The sequence below is a fragment of the Equus caballus genome, chromosome 18 (genome assembly GCF_041296265.1).
Source record: "Equus caballus isolate H_3958 breed thoroughbred chromosome 18, TB-T2T, whole genome shotgun sequence".
NCBI lineage: Eukaryota > Metazoa > Chordata > Mammalia > Perissodactyla > Equidae > Equus > Equus caballus.
In genome coordinates, this window is record NC_091701.1 from 47,114,877 (window position 1) to 47,132,992 (window position 18,116).

The 18,116-nt window shown below is 37.0% G+C and overlaps 1 protein-coding gene across 2 annotated transcripts in view; it reads right to left on the reverse strand.

Moving 5' to 3' along the window:
• The window catches only part of SCN9A (sodium voltage-gated channel alpha subunit 9), a 168,453-nt gene extending 150,715 nt beyond the window's left edge, over positions 1-17,738 (reverse strand). Inside the window, exon 1 of one of the 2 annotated variants that reach the window (XM_070241986.1) lies at positions 17,440-17,738. The gene's annotated coding sequence lies outside the window, so the exon portion shown is untranslated. The remainder of the gene's footprint in view (positions 1-17,439) is intronic. The other variant, XM_023623076.2, reaches the window with a different exon arrangement.
• Between the last annotated feature and the right edge of the window lie 378 nt (positions 17,739-18,116).

An 18,116-nucleotide genomic window follows, 5' to 3' on the forward strand; every position in this document is an offset into this window, starting at 1 on the left:
TGCCTGAGAGTGAAATTGCTGGGTCATAATTGTATCTACATTTTTAACCTGGAAAAAAGATAATATTGCCGAATTACTTTTCATAGAGGTTCTACCAATTCATACTCCCCACAAAGAATGTGTCAAGGATTGTTGGCACACCTCTTCAACACAAAGTTTTATAAAATGTTTCTTCTTTGCCATTTTAAGAAGTGGGAAATGATAACTTCCTCTTTCAGTTTGTGTTTTCTCTTATGAGTGAGGCTGGAGATATTTTCGTATCCTGAGAAACCATTTGTGCTTCCCTTTCTGTGAACTCTCTGTACACAGCCTTTGTTCATTTTTATAATGGGCTATTGGTCTGTTCTTATTAATTTAGGAACTCAACATCAATATGAAATTAGCCATTTTCTATGGTATATAATACAAATATTTTTATCAGTTTGCTGTTTTTCATTTCTTTTGGTTTATAGTGATTTTTGCCCTTCAAAGCATTTACAGTCATGTCTCACTTAACAACAGGAATACTTTCTGAGAAATGCATTGTTAAGAGATTTTCCCCTTGTGCGAACATCACGGAGTGTACTTACACAATTCTAGATGGTATAGACAACTACACACCTAGGCTATACGGTACTAATCTATAGGATCACTGTTGTATATGCTGTCTGTCATTGATCAAAACATCAGTTGTTCAGCATGTGACTGTACTTTTTTATTAAACTGAATTCACCAATCCTTTCTCTAATGGCTATTGTGTTTACACACCTTAAAAAATTTCTACTTTAAGATTTTGAAAAAACTTCCACCTATTTTCTTCTAGTAATATTTCTTCTTCCTTGCAGTTTATATTTTATATTTTAAATATTTGATTCATCTGAAATGTATCTTGGATTAAGTTGTGAGGCAGCAATCTGAATTTATCTTTATCCAAATGGCTATCCAGTTGTCCCAATGATACCTATTAACTAATATTTCCTCCCACCTCTCTGAGACGTCATCTTTATAATTCTCATATATAATTGTGTCTATTTCTGAACAGTATACTTTCTTCCACTGAGATATGCATTTGTACCAGTACCACACCATTTTAATTACTCTGGTTTTATGAAATAATTTAACATCTAATGGGGTTAGTCCTATCAGATATTACTCTGTCTTGTGTATATTCTCCTAGCTAACCAGACTCAGGTTATCTAATGTCAAAGGGTGAAAATCTTTTTTTTATTTTCATTAGGATTGCAGCAGAATTTTAAGTTGACTTAAAAATAACTGCCACCTTTTTTAATACCTTCTCTTTAGATCATAAACACAAACTATACCAACATAAGAAAAACGAGCTGAGCTGGCTAACCACTTTAGAACTTCTAACGTTAAGTATATCATCTATAAATTAAATATAATAGTCAATAAATAAGTAATCAGTCATTTTAATTAAGCACTTTCCTGATTGTTGGATTCTTACTATTGCATCCTTCATATTTAGCACCATGTTAATCTATTAATAAATTCTTAAAATGATTTTTATTTCTTAGAGATGCATAACTTGAGGTATGACCAACACTAGCCTAATTGCTTCTCAGGCAGAGTTTTTATGGCATTTTATGGTATTCAAACAATTTGCAAAAAAACCTTGTTATAATGTGATAACTTTATATTTGGGGAGGTAGATGTATAGTTAGGGATTTACTTATAGATTCTTTGATGAGAAAAATTATCAATAGATTGTGATCTAAGTCTTTCATAACACTCTGTAATGATTACCTTTATTATACTTTAAGATAGAACTTGTCTGTGTGTGGACACACAAAATATAATATTCCTCAAATTAACAAAAAATTAAAGTTTATAATCCCAAGAAGCATGTTACTTTGGGGAAATTAAAGTTCTTGTCAATTACTGCTGGTATATCTTAAAATTTTAACAGAAAAATTCATATATTCTCATCTATACATTATGTATGAAGGAAAATGGAAAAACATTTCTTGGTTCACATTAACCTTCTCTATTAGTCAGAATTATCCTTTCCTGAGAGCAGAAAGCCAACATGGACTTAGATGAGCTCTAGGGTCACTAAAATACAGCTGCAGAAGAGGTCCTAAACCTTTTTATAAAGGTTTATTAAAAAAACACTTTTATAAAGTGTTACATAGAGAGTGCATTTCCACTCTTTGATTATGCACATATCCACTTCCTCCAAAACATCAGCAGGGTTGAGGAGAAAGGGAATAATAGCTTTGGGGCCGGCAAGCTTAGGTTTGAATTCCCTGATTATAACACATAACTAGCTCTGTGGCATTATGCAAATTCCTCATAAATAAAACGAGGAAAGTATCTGTCTTACAAGATTATTCCTTGTAGAGGAGGTAGAATAGAAATAGTTTCTGTAAAGTGTCTACCACAGTACCTAGGCTAAATAAATATTATCAATATACTATCTTTTTTCTTTATATATACTACAATTTAAATGATAAACCATGAGTTGGCCATTAAAAGTAAAACCTCATTAAAATCTTTTCTTTTTGGTGAGGAAGATTGGCCCTGAGCTAACATCTGTGCCAATCTTCCTCTATTTTGTATGTAGGTCGCCACCTCAGTATGGCTGAGGAGTGGTATAGGTCTGTGCCCAGGATCCAAAGACTTGAACCCGGGCCACCAAAGCAGAACAGGACGAACTTAACCACTATGCTACGGGGCCAGCCCCTTATTAAAATTCTAAATGGAGAATACTTGTTACTTATATTTTATTTCATTTTCCTAACTTGTTTATGGCTTTAATCTAAAACCCAGGTTCACAGTAAAACAGGAAGACAGCATAACATAGTTGGTAACTTTGTGGCTCCAGAGAGAGAGCTGGGTTCAAATCCCCTCTCTGCTGCTTACTAGCTTGTGTGCTTGGGCAAATTAATCTCTCTACAGCTTGGTTTCTGCATCATAAGTCAGGGATGAAAATTATTATCCGATAAGATCATTTTAAGGGAAAAATGAGACACTGCATTTTAATCATTAAGCACATTTCCTGGTACACTTTAAGCGCACAATACATTCTAACCATTCACTTAGCACATTTCCTGATATATTTTAAGTGCAAAAAAAAATTTAACCATTATTATTAGTGATTTTTATCAACTTTCTTATAAAATTGATTTTGCATGCTTAATGTTCTTAAGGAAGGAGAATAAATTTGGTTACTTCATAATAGATAAATATTCGTACTGCGTATGCAGAACCTTTTTTTTCTTTCTTTATTTTTTCTGAGAAAGATTTGCCCTGAGCTGACACCTGTTGCCAATCTTCCTCTTTTTTTTTTCCTGTATGTGAGTCACTGCCACAGTGTGGCCACTGACAGACAAGTGCTGTAGGTCCATGCCCAGGGACTGAACCTGGCCCTTTGAAGTGGAGTGTGCTGAACTCAACCACTAGGCCACTGGGGCTGGCCCCAGAACCTTTTCTTCTTAAGGAGATTTTAATTTAGGTATTTTAAAGATTAAAATAAATCTATGATCATTGCAAAACCAAGACTACACTGCTTTCTACCAACAGATGGCGATATACATCACATAGTCATTCAGTGCTTGCCAACACAAGGCTCGATACATGTGTGCATTGTTTTTAAGTGGTGACAAAAATTATTAAATCCATCAGGCTTGTTAAATGCAAACATATTGAGAATACTGAAATTTTTAATAACAAAAGAATTATAATATGATGGAAATCAAAGTAGAAACAACAAAATAATTGAAAGTGTAAGAAAATAAGGAATGTGGCAATTGCATAAAAAATTAATCATCTGACAGTAGAAAAGATTCTCTAGGACTGAGCAGGGTCATGCAATAGGTTGAAAGTGCTGAGCCTGGGCAATGGCCAGAAAGACACAAAGAGACTTTTTTTTATTTAAAGGGAAAATGTTCTAGCATGGGTCAGATGATTTTTCTTCATTAGTAGTGACTGCTCCAGAACTTAATGCTAAAGCAAGAGTGGGTCTGGTATTCATTCAAGAAGGTATAATCCAAACGTAGTGACAGCTGTTCATGAAACATTCCTGGCAGGCCAAGAAGGGTTCAATATTACAAACAAGCCTTTTGCAAACTAAAATGTTCATCAACAGAGGAACTTCTTGTGTTTCATAATTCTCTACTCCCTCCTAGAACTAGAGGCTGTCATTATGACACAGCATGTAGTAGCCCTGACCTTAATCTGGGAATGTGATGAAACCCATACAATATTGTTTAAAATGTATTCTCTTTTGAGGTTATTCCCGTTTAAAAGATATTCAGAAGATGAAGGATATGGTTATTTTTAAAAAGAGGTGAACTAAATGTATGATAGTATTTCTTACTTTCTACCATTTTGAGACAACATTTTCAGAACCTCATAATAGATGTAAACAGGCTTAGAATAGTGGAAAAAATTCCAGATTAGATAGTGGCCACAGAGTAAAAGGAAATGGGAAGAAAATAATTTCTATCCTTTCTCAAATTTATATTCTAGGAGATATCTGATCAGAAGACTTGGATTCTGAGAAAAGGTGAGTATTTAGGCAGAAGAGCGTATAATAATTCAAAGACAAAGATACTTAGCTTTGAGTTATAGGCTTTACTTCTTTTGGCTATTGTTCTAATTAATGCATTGAACTGCTTAAAAACAAAAAGACGTTCACAATGTCCTATTTTCATGACAATATAAACTGTACTCACCGACCTTGAGTTTTCATAAATAGGCGCCATTTTTCATTTGCTGGTAGCTACCCAAGGGGAAAAGGTGCTGCCTATGGGACTTATCTTCCACAAGACTGTCTAATGGAACAAGAAATATCTGTGGTACAAACTCGAATCTTCAAATTTCTGTTCTCAGTAGCAAACTCTTCTAAAAACACTTCTAACAGAATTGATTAAAAAATTAGTATCTTCACTAAGAGTTACGAGAAAGAGGAAAGAGGATTTTTGAACTTATTTTATTAAAATGAATCTAAGATTCTAAATAGCAGAAGTCACTGATTTACTATACACTTAAGGAAACAAAATAGTCTTTCTTTTTCACTAATTTACTCAGTTGTTTACTCACTCAAGTATTATTGAGCACCCACTCTGTGTGAAACATTGTCCTAGAGTTGGAGGGGATGTAACTGTAGCAAGAGAGAATTCTTGCTTTATGTAATTATATTATCTAATACCTAGGATCATAATATAAAGAGTTCCTGAATCAATTAACTATTTAGCAAGGAATCAGAATTCCTAGACTACAAAAGAAGGGACCAAACTCCAACATTTTTCAACAATAGGATTGGTCAAAAGGATGAGTGAATACAATCAGACAGCAGGAGAATATGAACATATGATATTAGGAATCCCACTACGTTGCTAGTACACTCTTCCAACAATTCAAGAATTTGACTCTTACCATACAAGAAAAAAAAGAAAAACTTAGATAGAAGTTATTGAAAGGAAAGGTGAATGTTCAGAGTAAGGAGTATTTGAATTACAAAGCAGACCCCTGGGAGTGAAAGATGAAGAAAAGTTGGAGACTCTTAGACTCTATAATGTCTATAGGAATTGGAAAAAATAATCACCAATGGATCTCAGACATAAACATAAGAGCTAAAACTATAAAACTATAATAAGAAAATATAGAAGAAAACCTTCAGGACATTGGATTTGGCAATGATTTTTTGGATACGGCACAAAAAACATAGGCAGCAAAAGAAAAAAATGGATAAATTAGATTTCATTCCAAATTAAAATGTTGTGTATCAAAGGATACTATCAGAAAGTGAAAAGGCAACCCAGAGAACAGACAAAATACTTGCAAATCATTTAAGTGATAAAGAATTAATACCCACAATACATAAAGGACTCCTACAACTCAACAACAAAAACAAACAACCCCATTCAAAAATGGCCAAAAGACTTGGATAGACATTTCTTCAAAGAAGAAATACAAGTGGTCAGTAAGTACATGAAAAGATATTCAGCTTCACTAATCATTAGGGAAATGCAACTCAAAACCACGAGATGCCACTTCACACACAGTAGGGTGGCTATTATAAGAAAAAAAAGAGAGAGAAAATAAAGGTCAGTGAGAGTGTGAAGACATTAGGACCCTTAAACATTACTCGTGGGAATGTAAAATAACACAGCTGCTGTGGAAAATGGTATGGCAGTCCTTCAAAAAATTAAACACAGAATTGTCACATGACCTTGCAATTCCACTTGTGGGTATATATGCAGAAGAATTAAAAGCATGGACTCAATCAGATTTGTACACCAATGGTCACAGCTGCATTATGCAGAATGGCCAAAAGGTAGAAACAACCCAACATCCATAGATGCATGAAATGTTTAGAGTGAAGTTCATTCAGCTATAAGTGATGAAATGGATAAAAAACAGGGAATGTGGTGTATACACACAATGGAATATTATACAGCCTTAAAAAGGAAGGAAATTCTGATACATGGTATGACATTGATAAACCTTAAAAATATTATGTGAGGTGAAATAAGCCAGTCACAAAAGGACAAATATTGTATGATTCCACTTATGTGAGGTTCCTAAAACAGTCATCTTCATAGAGAAATAAAGAATGGTGGTTACCAAGGACTGGGGGTAGAGGAGGGAATGAGAATTTATTGTTTAATGAGTATAGAGTTTCAATGTGGTATGATGAGAAAGTTCTGGAGATGGAAGGTGGTGAAGGTTGCACAACAATGTGAATGTACTTAATGCCCCTGAATTGTACACTTAACCATGGTTAAAAGGGTGAATTTTATGTTACGTATATTTTACCACAATAATTCTTTTTTTTTAAATTCACAAAAATTTCCTGGAAACTGTAAGGAAGAGATGGTCCATAGGACACCAAAGTCATAGCAGTTAAGAGTGGGTCAACTTTGACAGGATACATGTGTGCGTCCCTGGTATCTATTTTGTCAGGCAGTTCTCCCTCATATCTATACACCACCACTATTTCATGGGAAATAATTATACAATAGATATAAAAATTAATCAAAATATGCAAAATATTACTGTACTCTCACCATGTTTTAGTTTCCAGAATTTAAACATTTAAAGATACTCTCAATTGTAACCTCTGTCATATTAGCCCTTTTTTCTTCAAATGGTAATAAGGGCTTCCAAGAATCTAATCTATTGCAGATGGAAAGAGAATATGAAACATTTACAGAAAAATCATAAAAAAATGATGCAAAGATTAATTTTGTCTGGAAATTAGGAGTTTCCCAATCATTTATTTGGATTGTGTGGTACCCACGTCCAGAGTAACATCCAGTATATAAAATAAAGGAAACTTCATCCCCTTCCAAAGTTTGTCCCAAGCCAGTCATTGCAGCATTGGCTCATGATACAGACCTCCAGGCACACTTAGTAATCTTTCCAAATTGAGAAAAGTTCCTTATCTTCAACTACTTTCTACCTTGTTCTCTGAACTCCAGCCACCCTGACTTCCTTGCTGTTCCACAAACACATCAACTATGCCTTAAGGCTGTTGCAATAGCTGCTTCCTGTGACTGGAAAGATTTTCCTGTTGCTGAGCTAGCTGCCTCATTTCCTCACCTCCTCCAGGTCCCTGCTCAAATATCGCCTCTAAAAGCCTTTTCTAACCACCATTATTAAATAATGCCTCCTTCCCTTAATTCTTTCTATCCTGCTGTATCTTTCTTCACAGCAAATATTATAATAAAAGGACAGATAGTGGTGAATATTTGTTTATTTACTCATTATCTGTCTCAAAACTAGCATGAAACCTCAATGTTTTGTTCACTGCTGTATCTACAGTGTCTACAATAGTGACAGTAGCTACTCAATAAATACTTGCTGAAGGCAGGAAGTGAATAAAGGAAGAGGGAAGGAAAGAAGAAATTACTGTTGAATTTCAGAAAATATAAATGCTGAGAATAGTGACACTGAGCGTTCTAGGAACGGACCTGGAACAACTCAGCATCCCATTACCACCGCCCTTGGGATCTCTGCCAGCTTGTCCCTCCCCACAAACCTCAATAGCATTGAGACCAACTTGGATGCCAACTCCTGATCTATACTTTTTGGAGGCCAACCAGACAGGGCTTAATGATGGATCACCAGCGCAAGACAAATCAGTTGGAAATTTTAGTTCTAACTTTTTTTTTTTACCATCTGACTGCCAGTCCACCTCGCAAGCAAATGCTCCAACAGATGACTCTCACTTTTAGGAAAGGATTTGAGCTTCAGCTTTGTAATGCATCAGCTTGAGTACATGTTAAAATATTTTGTCTCATTTATGCAATTGTCATCAATAATTGGTGAACCCAAATTGTGGGTTCCAGAAAATAAGCAGGAGTGCTGTGCCTTTCTTGAGTGAGAAATAAGAAATATGACTGTCTTTCATCAAGACCAATAATGGTAAAAAGCTAGGTTTGAGAAGCATAAATTACAAAATCCTTGTTAACTTCGTCCTCCTACATTCTTAGAAAGTAAGTTTCAGTGAAAAAGAGATATTTTTAGTAAAAGCTGAGCACATGGGGCCAGCCCGGTGGTGCAGCGGTTAAGTTTGCACATTCTGCTTCTCGGCGGCCCATGGTTTGCCAGTTCGGATCCCGGGTGTGGACATGGCCCCGCTTGGCAAGCCATGCTGTGGTAGGCGTCCCACATATAAAGTAGAAGAAGATGGGCACGGATGTTAGCTCAGGGCCAGTATTCCTCAGAAAAAAAGAGGAGGATTGGCAGATGTTAGCTCAGGGTTAATCTTCCCCGGGGGAAAAAAAAAAGTTGAGTACATAGTTGTACAATAAATGATTCATTTTTTCAGCAAATATGTATTAAGAATGACTGTATGTTAGGCACCATGCAGGGATGCCAATATGAACAAGCTATGGTTCTCCCTTAAAACCTTAACAGTCTAGTGGACAACCTGCCAGTCTACAATCACTAGAACAGACTGAGACATATCATAGAACTCAGGGGTCCAATTTCCAATGGTTTTTATATCCCACTCAAAGTAGAGTGTCTAAGTAGATAACAGATATTAAAAGAAAATCTTTTGCATTAGAAAATCATTATAAGGGTAATGTAAAATAAATTAATTTTCCAAAAATGTCTTAAAATTCTTAAGAGTAACATTAAAACCTTGAATCATTAATGTTAAAGAAATACCTTAACTGACATAATTCATTAGCTTTTTGCAACTGTAAGTTCCACGATTTAGGTTACATTTGAGCATATCAATTTGTGGTACGAAAAAAATTTGTACTCCTCTAATTAAGAATGTCTGTGTTCTTAACTTCTAGGACATAAGAACACTTTAGATGAACACTGTCGACCTATTTCTTTACCCTGTACAAGGTCACTTTGCTTTCTCTACTTCTCCATCCCCAACACCCAAGATCTCATATGTGCAACTTCATTCCCTGTTTTTTCTCCAGTTCACCACTTATAGCTGAACAAACTTCACCCTCGACATCTCAGGCACATATCTCTTTCCGTGATTACTCATTTTCTTTCAACTCTTGTTTACCTTGGGAAAGTCCTTTTTCCTATTTGGATTCCCTCATAACGAAACAAACAAAATATTCTAATTGTGGCCAAGTCAGAATAGTACAATGACAACCTTAGACCAGGAAAGAAAAGTCACTTAACTTCTAAAACAACCTCAAAAACACTTTAAATGTATAGATACATTTATTAATGTCATAATGTTTTCAAACTTCCTCCTAAATCTTAATTTCGGTTTAACACAAAGGTACTCCCCAAGAATCGGCATTCAAGATCAACATGTAACAATCTTCAATTTTTCTTTTTCTTGTTCTCTAGTATTGTAATTACATAGCTTGCTACAGTTAATTGCAAATATAGGGTATTTCAGCTCCATTACGGATATCAAAGGCTTTTGTGGTAATATAACCACCAGGTCTACCTGTGCGGCAGATGTGCAACCATATGCTTGGGATAAACAAGGTTTTCTTTCCTTTAAAAAGCATGTGTATGTCACTCAGGTTTAGTCGCCACTTGAGTCTTTGGGAAGGTTATGTCACTTCTGAGCCTCAGTCTTCTCACCTTAAAGGGTGGTTGTGGGGATTTAAAAGGAGCATTTGCAAATCCCTTACTGTCTGCCGGGCAAAAATGAGACTTCCATAAATGAGGCTGTTCAATTAGCTATTATCAGTAATATTAACAAGATGTAAATTGTGCTGTCCATATTTTCCCTTATGGCAGTGTACCAGTTATACATGCATCTTCTGTCTTCATGATGCTTCCATGGCCCACCTCTTACAACACACAGTCTATTACTTTTTGTACGTGAGGAAGAATTGTGGATTGCTAAGGAAAATAATCAATAAAAGTGATTCGGCTATTACCCTTAATGTGATAATCTGCTTTACAAGATTCTGACTTTTGTTGATGTCTCACTAATGAAATAAAGCGAATGGACATATTGGCAAATGCTCCCCTCGGGCTCAGACATCTTATTTGCTGATTTAAAAATTCAAAGTGAAATTCCTGATTGAATTACTGGAGTAAGTTTGGTTTCACACATAAGGAAAAAATTTCCTGATATGCCTTTTTAAAAATTTCCTATCAAAGTAGATACGAGTTGTTTAAGATGCACTAATAGGACATCTTGCAGGTCAACTCCTCCACTGAAATGCTCTCCATCAATGCAGAATTCTGATACAGCAGGTTCAAAAACATAAAGAAAATATAACTCAATAGTTAACGAATTCTTGATTTTTGAACGTCTGTCCCATGTTTTCCTACTGGTAAGTTTTTAGACACTTTGTATAAACTATTTGTAATAGCCTATAACTGACAACTTTACCAACAGAGTCTTATAAAGAATTCAGAATGGAATGGTCCTCTATTAGAGATGTGTAAGTATAATTGTGTTTAAAAACAGTCAGAGGAAACTGCATTATTAGTATTCATTGAAATAGAATTAAAAGTAAAAGTAACAATGATGAACTTTAGATGCTGTACCATTTGTATTCAAAATATAATCAGAATACATTTTGGTTATAACTATTAATATATTTATTATATAAATATTAATATAAATATTAAGTTACCAAATATCTGGCTACCATTATTGAACACCTCCTTATCATGTGTGAGACAATAAAATGGCTTTTTTGAATATATATATTAAACCTAATTCGTACAGCAACCCTTAGTAATAGATGCTGACAATTTTATAGACAATGAAGTTACATTTGAGAAGTTAAAGTATTTGAGTAAGACCACAGGTTCAGCAAAAGAAATATGTAGAAAAACACTTTTTCACTACACTAATATGAATACAAATTTATTCCTCTGTGATTTTAGTACTTTATAAAAATATTTTACATAGATTCTGAAATATAGTAGGAATGTGATAGGAATTTTCAGAGAGCTTCTCTGCACGACCATTCCACAAATATTCATTCCTGAAAGTCTGTTGGGTGATCTCCTAGGGCTGTAAGAACCTTGTTCCCAGTTGGTCCCTGGGGATGCCTTTTTCCTTCTTCCTACCTGAATTACCAGGAGCCAAGTTTGTCCAGGGTAACAAGAATATGTATTATGTTAAAGGGGGAAAAATCATCACTTAAACTTTGTAATATTTTATTCCATGAAAGGATCATCTATAAAGATTGCTCCCATAGTGTCTACCTAGATGGAATGTTAACTTTAAATCATCACAGAGAAAGTGAAGGCACAATTTACCGATAAAATTCTACTTATCCTAATCAAAATGTGCATACAGTTAATAAATTATCCTTACCCTAAGCCCTAAAGGATGCCCTGTCTATTGGACTTGAAGGAATAATCATTTAGTGGAGTTCAAACCAAAACATAAACAGATATTTTATTATCATATAGCATTTCTATCATTGTCTCATTTTACTTCTCTTTATGGATCTGAATATTTAAATTTACTTATTTTTTGCATTTCTAAATTATAGGTCCTCAAGAAAATGACATATTTTTATTTATTAATTTATTTGTTTTTGGTGAGGAAGATTGGCCCTGAGCGAACACCTGTTGCCAATCTTCCTCTTTTTTTTCTCCCCAGAGTCCCAGTACATGGTTATATATCCTAGTTGTGTGTCCTTCTAGTCTTTCTATGTGGGATGCCACCATAGCACAGCTTGATGGGTGGTGTGTAGGTCCAGACCAAGGATCCAAACCGGCAAACCCAGGGCTGCCAAAGTGGAGCACCCAAACTTAACCACTACACCATCAGACCAGCCCCTGATGACATACTTTTAGATAATTACATTAGATTCTAAGATACATAGCTTATGAGCAACTAGTACAGTTGACAGACACTACATCCAATGAAATCATCCCTACTTTCTAAACTCAATCAGATGACACAGGAAGTCCACTTTGGCATAGAACACATAGAAAATCTCACTAAAAATCTCTATAGAAATGTCTTTGTACTTACATTTTAATGCATGTATCTAATCTTATTAATTCCTCTTTATAGGCCTAATTTTCCAGTTATTTGTATTAATAGTTTGACCTAATAGTGCAGCAAAATTTGTATTACTAGCCTATACTTCAAATGTTTGGAAGACGAGATATAGAAGAAAAGAAGATAGAAAAAAAGAAAGGAAAAGGGCATTCACTGTAGGGCAGAGATGGAAGGTTAATGACATTGTGGACGTACTGACTCCCTCTAAACTTCCAAGTGAACAATCACAGGTGCAATTAGAGTTTAATCTTATTTTGATAAATGATTCCGAAAGCTTTGTAAAAAATCCAAGGAGACATTTTAAAGAAATTTATGATCAGTAACAGCAGTCTCTCAAACACTTGACACAACAAAAGGAAATGATAAAATGAATAGCAATGAAATTACAATTAAAGTAATGGTCTATTTTAATAAAAATATATGGCATTTTTGGCTCCCTGTTATATCACTTTAAAAATCCAAGGGCATTCCATTTCCCACATCTAAAAGAATAACAGCATGTTTTCACAGAAAATACAGTTATTATTCTAAAGAGAAAAGAAGAAAGAACTCTTCTCAGTGGGGCTAAAAAGATATCAAATAATTTGATTCTATATATAATGTCAACTCAAATTTGTCTGTGGCAGATTATGTTTATGGGCACTGTTCAAGGCATTCCCTCCTGCTTCCCTTCTTTATCATGGTCTGGCATTTTTCCTTATCACCCAGAAAGGTTTGATTCCTCCAAATTTCATTCCTCGTTTAGCAGCCAAAAGCTGATGGCTTTCCCTGTTGCCTGAAGCCATTTCCTTCCAGCTCTGCCGAGAGGGAAGAGTAAGTTAAAGCTTCAGTGAAGAAATTTCATTGTGCAGGATGGCAAGACACCAAAACTCTCCTCTCATATTCCACAAAAGTAGTCTATCCACATTCTGTGAACTCTCTCCCATAAATCCTCATATGAAAATTACTTTTATACAATCGTATAATATCCATTTTATTATGACCTTGCTATCTTAAGTGGTAATCTAACTCTACATAGTTCTGAAGAAGGAAGCTCTAAAACCTCTGTGTAAGAATAAATTAGCTAGTTTGTGACCTAAAATGGAGGGCCATCTTCAATCAGTACACAGATGCACTCTAACACATTACAATAACCACAACTTGTCACCCTAATAGCAAATCTAATGAAATCCCTGGTGACAATTCACAAAATGGTTTAGTCCTTAAAGAAGAAACATGATTGCCCAATTCTTTACCAAAACACCCAACAGTGTGGTGGGTCACTTGCTACACAAAAAATACCACCAATCAAAACTGGTCACCTAACAGAAAGCTAAATTTTCAACCAAATGTTAATAGCAAAACTACTTGTTTGTTTAACATCTTTAAGCACAGCCTCAAAAAACATAATGGAGGGATTTATTGCCACACAAAGAGTGTGTGTGTGTGTGTGTGTGCATGTGCGCACGCGTGCAGAAATTCCAATATAAATATGATACTATCATTAACCAGCATGAATTTTGAAGCCCTCTCTGCCCACAATAATACTGATGGATCTTCATGGATTAGCCCACAATGTCTGTCTGAGCCTTCCTTAGTGAACACTTTGGATTTGCGAGATAATTTGCCCCTTGAGCCTGGAGTAAACACCATCTTGAAACCTGCAGGCACTGGATCTATGGCTTCACCTCATATTTCCACCAAGTGAGCTCACTTAAGTATCGATATTTATTACAAACCAATATTTTAAATTTAGCGATTATTGAGGGACTTCACATTCTTGGTAAAGGATACAGATTTAAACCTAATACAGTCATCATTATATTTTAGGAGTCATTCATACTAAAGTTATATTGGCTTAGGTCAATTTCTTGGCAGAAATACTCCAATTTTTCTTTAAAATATATTTTAATCCAATTGTGGTCACTGCGTTCCTAAGAACGCATGATATAATCTACTTAGCTTTGAACACGTTATTGCCTACACTGCTGAGAGATGGGAATACATCTCAGGATATTTTAATTTTACCTCCTCAAAATCATAGTACAGGATTGTACATGTACCAGATACTCAACAAATAAAAAAGAAATTTAATCATAAAGTTTACTGGGTTGATGTGCTCTATGGTGAAATGAGTCATATCTTTGTACTTTATTATTTACATAAATACGTAGGAAGCCCCCAGTACTTCATGCCAGGCACTGTTCTGGAAGCTTGGTCAATGACAAGGGCTTGGTCTCTGTTCCTTTGGAACATATGATAGACAAATCCACAAAATATCTGCATGCTCTAATACGCACTATGAAGGAAGGAAACAAGACACCAAGACAGAGACTAACAGATGACAGCCAGCTTTAAGAAGGTGATCAAGAATGGTCTCTCTGAGGGAGAGAACTTTGAGCTGAGATTTGAAGTTGGAGAAGGAGTTAGCCATTCAAAGAGTAGAAGGAACAGTCCAGGCACTGGGAACAGCATTTGAAAAGGCCTTAGGAAGTGAAATTACTCCAGGTGTCCCAGGTACTAAAAGACCAGTGTGGCTGGAGCATATAAATGAGGGGGAGATGGGTTCGGCGCGGTTGTAGAAAAGGGCCAGATCAGAGAGGGAGCTGCATGCTGACAGAAGGAATTTGTTGTTGATCAGTTTCTGTGTTTCTGCATTTATTCCTTTTTTCTATGCAGTCATGAGCCAATGAATGCTTTTAAGGAGAGGTATGATGGTATTGCCTTGTGTGGAGAGTGAATTGCAAGGGAGCAAACCATGGAAGCAGAGAAACTAAAGTGAAGCCCGGAGCAGGAATCCAGGTAAATGACAATCATGGTCTGAACTAATCTGGTGGCAGTGTGGATAAAGAAAACAAGGTGGGAGAGATATATCTGAGAACTGTAATTGCACAGAGATAAGATATTGGGAGATAAGACTGATAGATCTAAATATGGACTGGATATGGATGAAATGCTCTCATGAGGAAGAAAGAGAGCAATCAACACTTGACGGATGGTGAAGACATCTATTCAGATGATGAAGACTGGGGGAAAGGATCTGAGACAGTTTTAGGGAAAATCATAAGTTATTACCATTATGAAATTGAGAATGATCCATTTACATTAATAAACTTTAAGCTCCTTTACAAAGTCATGCCTCGTATTAGAAAAATACCATACAAATCCTTCCAGCACTTCCCATTCTTTCATATATCTAACAGGAACAGAAATTAGATAAATATTAATTCTTTTATTCATGCAAAATGCAAGATTCTATTTTCTTTCCTTGCCAAAGAGAAAGTGGGTTGGTCTACTTCTGAATTTCTTACTTTTTCTTTGCTGCCAAAACTCACCTCAGCAACAGGTAGCAAACACAGAAGCACTACCACAGGAGGACTCCCATGATTACCTCTGGGTCCTAGGAGACACAAGGATGCTCTTGGCAGACAGCCAGACCTGACTCATCTTTCTTCTGTAGAACCATCAGGTACCGTGTAAGCCATAGGAATCATGGCGTACTGTATACCTGGCCTCTCTAAAAATATGCCACTGTGTCCCAGGACTGCACAGTGGTTCCCTTCTAAAGGGGAATTTCCAATAGACAGGTATTTTAAACATCTACACAATACAAAAAGTTATCTTAGGCAAGACTATTATCAGTTGTCTAAACAGAGGGGACACTCTCCATTACATCAAATTCATATTTTGTCTACCTTTTGTTGTGAATAAGTTATAGAATATATATGTTAGAAACAGTCATGATAATTCCATACATAGGGATCAGATCAGATTTCAAATAATCAACAAAAAGTTTCAAAAATCCTACCTACCACGGTTTCTAAGAAAGCGAATGCTTATTTAAATTTTTAAAAACAATGGAAAAAGAATTAGAAGACTTTCCAATAAAATAAACTATTTAATAATTGTATTTGGTTTGCAGATTCTATAGAGAGGTTTTATTGATGTTAAAGCAAAAATCATGAAAATATACTTTAAATTACCAAAAGAAAGAAAGAAAGAAAAACAACGTCTTTCTCCTGCCCACTGGGACGCAGAAGAAATAGAGAAGAACATTAATTGTGTTTCTGAAAAGAACTGAAGCTCCCAACAGTGACACACAGAAACTGAAAATCCATCATTCTTTTAAAAGCTTATGTTGATTTTATTTTATTGAAGTGAGCTTTTTAAAAACTCCCCTCACCTTCTCTCATATAAAAATTGCTCTTAGCTTCAGAGGAGATATAAAAGACTACGAAGGCTGCAACTGTAATAAAAAAATACTAAAATAATGAGTAAAATGTTCCCTGTAATCACAAAAGTTGGCATTATAAGTTTCTAGTTTGGTAATCTTGCTTTGATCTTTTAATTATTTAATACAAGTAATGAAAATACCTATTTCTTTCTAAAAGTAAATGACAGTTTCAGTTGAAGTCGATAAAAAGTTAAAATGATTCTGAATCTTACCTGAATTTCCTTAGAAAATGTTCATTCGTTTGAAAAAAATAAACTGTGTCGCGAAATGGGGCTAAGCCGGCTTGTCAATCATGTGTGTTTGTGTGCTCCGGAGGGGTGCGGCGCTGCTCCGCGGGCCCCACAGGTAGTATCAGCTCTGCTGATTCTGCACACTCACCTTTGCAGATGGGAAATATAACACATGCTTTCTGCTCGTAAAGAATACGACTTGCCCCTGGAACCTAAACCCACCCAACAACTCTGCTAGCGTAGACAGAAAGAAACAACAGACTGGAAACCATCAGGTATAGGTGCCTTGCCTTTCCACATTTTCAGAACCCGCCAGCAAATCCACAGGGTCAAAACCAGCAAAAGACCGGCCTTACAATAGGAATAGTTGCCTTTCCAGCTCCTCTTGCTCCAATTGCTGGGACCTCCCCGCCCAGCTTCTCCCCTACTTTCCAGGTGGCGTAACACCGGGTGGCCAAAACCCAGAGACGTGAAAATGGACACAGGTGGGTGTGGCGGTTGAGGAGAACACTGGCGAGAGACTGGAGGATTCCCTGCCCGCCAACCGGAGGAGCAAGAGAAAAGGCACTTACTTGCAAGCTTGCCCGCCGATCATGCCCACGCAGAGAGCCCGCAGCACCTGGCCCCAGGGGAGGGCGCGGGCTTCAGGGACCCTTCCTCGCTCCCGGCCTCTCTCGCCCGGCGTTCTCTCTGCTGCTGTTTCTCCCTCTTTCTTTGGGCTCCTGTTGCTCAGCGGGCGCCTGCTCCTACCAGCCACCGACACCCAAGCTAGCCCAGCCCCAGCCAGCCCAGCGGGCGCAACTGGAAACCAGACACCCGCCGCCGGAGCGCTGGCGAGGGCCAGCGTGGAGACAGCGCCCCTCCTTCCGGGGCGCGCCCAGGGCAGCGGCAGCCCCGCCTCCCGCGGGCAGCAGCGCCGAGGTGCTCCTTCCACTCCTCCCTCCCCGCCCTCGCCCCAACCTCCTCCCTCTCGCATCTCTCTGCTGGCGGCGCAGGGCGGGGACCCGCCTAGGGGCGCGGTGGTGGAGATGCTGCATGCTGCATCCAGTGCGCTAGTAGAAGGCAGAGGAGGGGGTCGCACGACTTCCCATGCGCGGATACCCCGTTGGGTGGGGTGTGTGTGTGTGTGTGTGTGTGTCCTGCAGCCAGAAGAGCCCTTCCCTTACCTCACCCCCGACCCCATCACCCCTTCCTCCCTTCCTGCTCAGCAGAATCTGCTAACGTTTCCGAGAAGCCACTTAGTATGGCT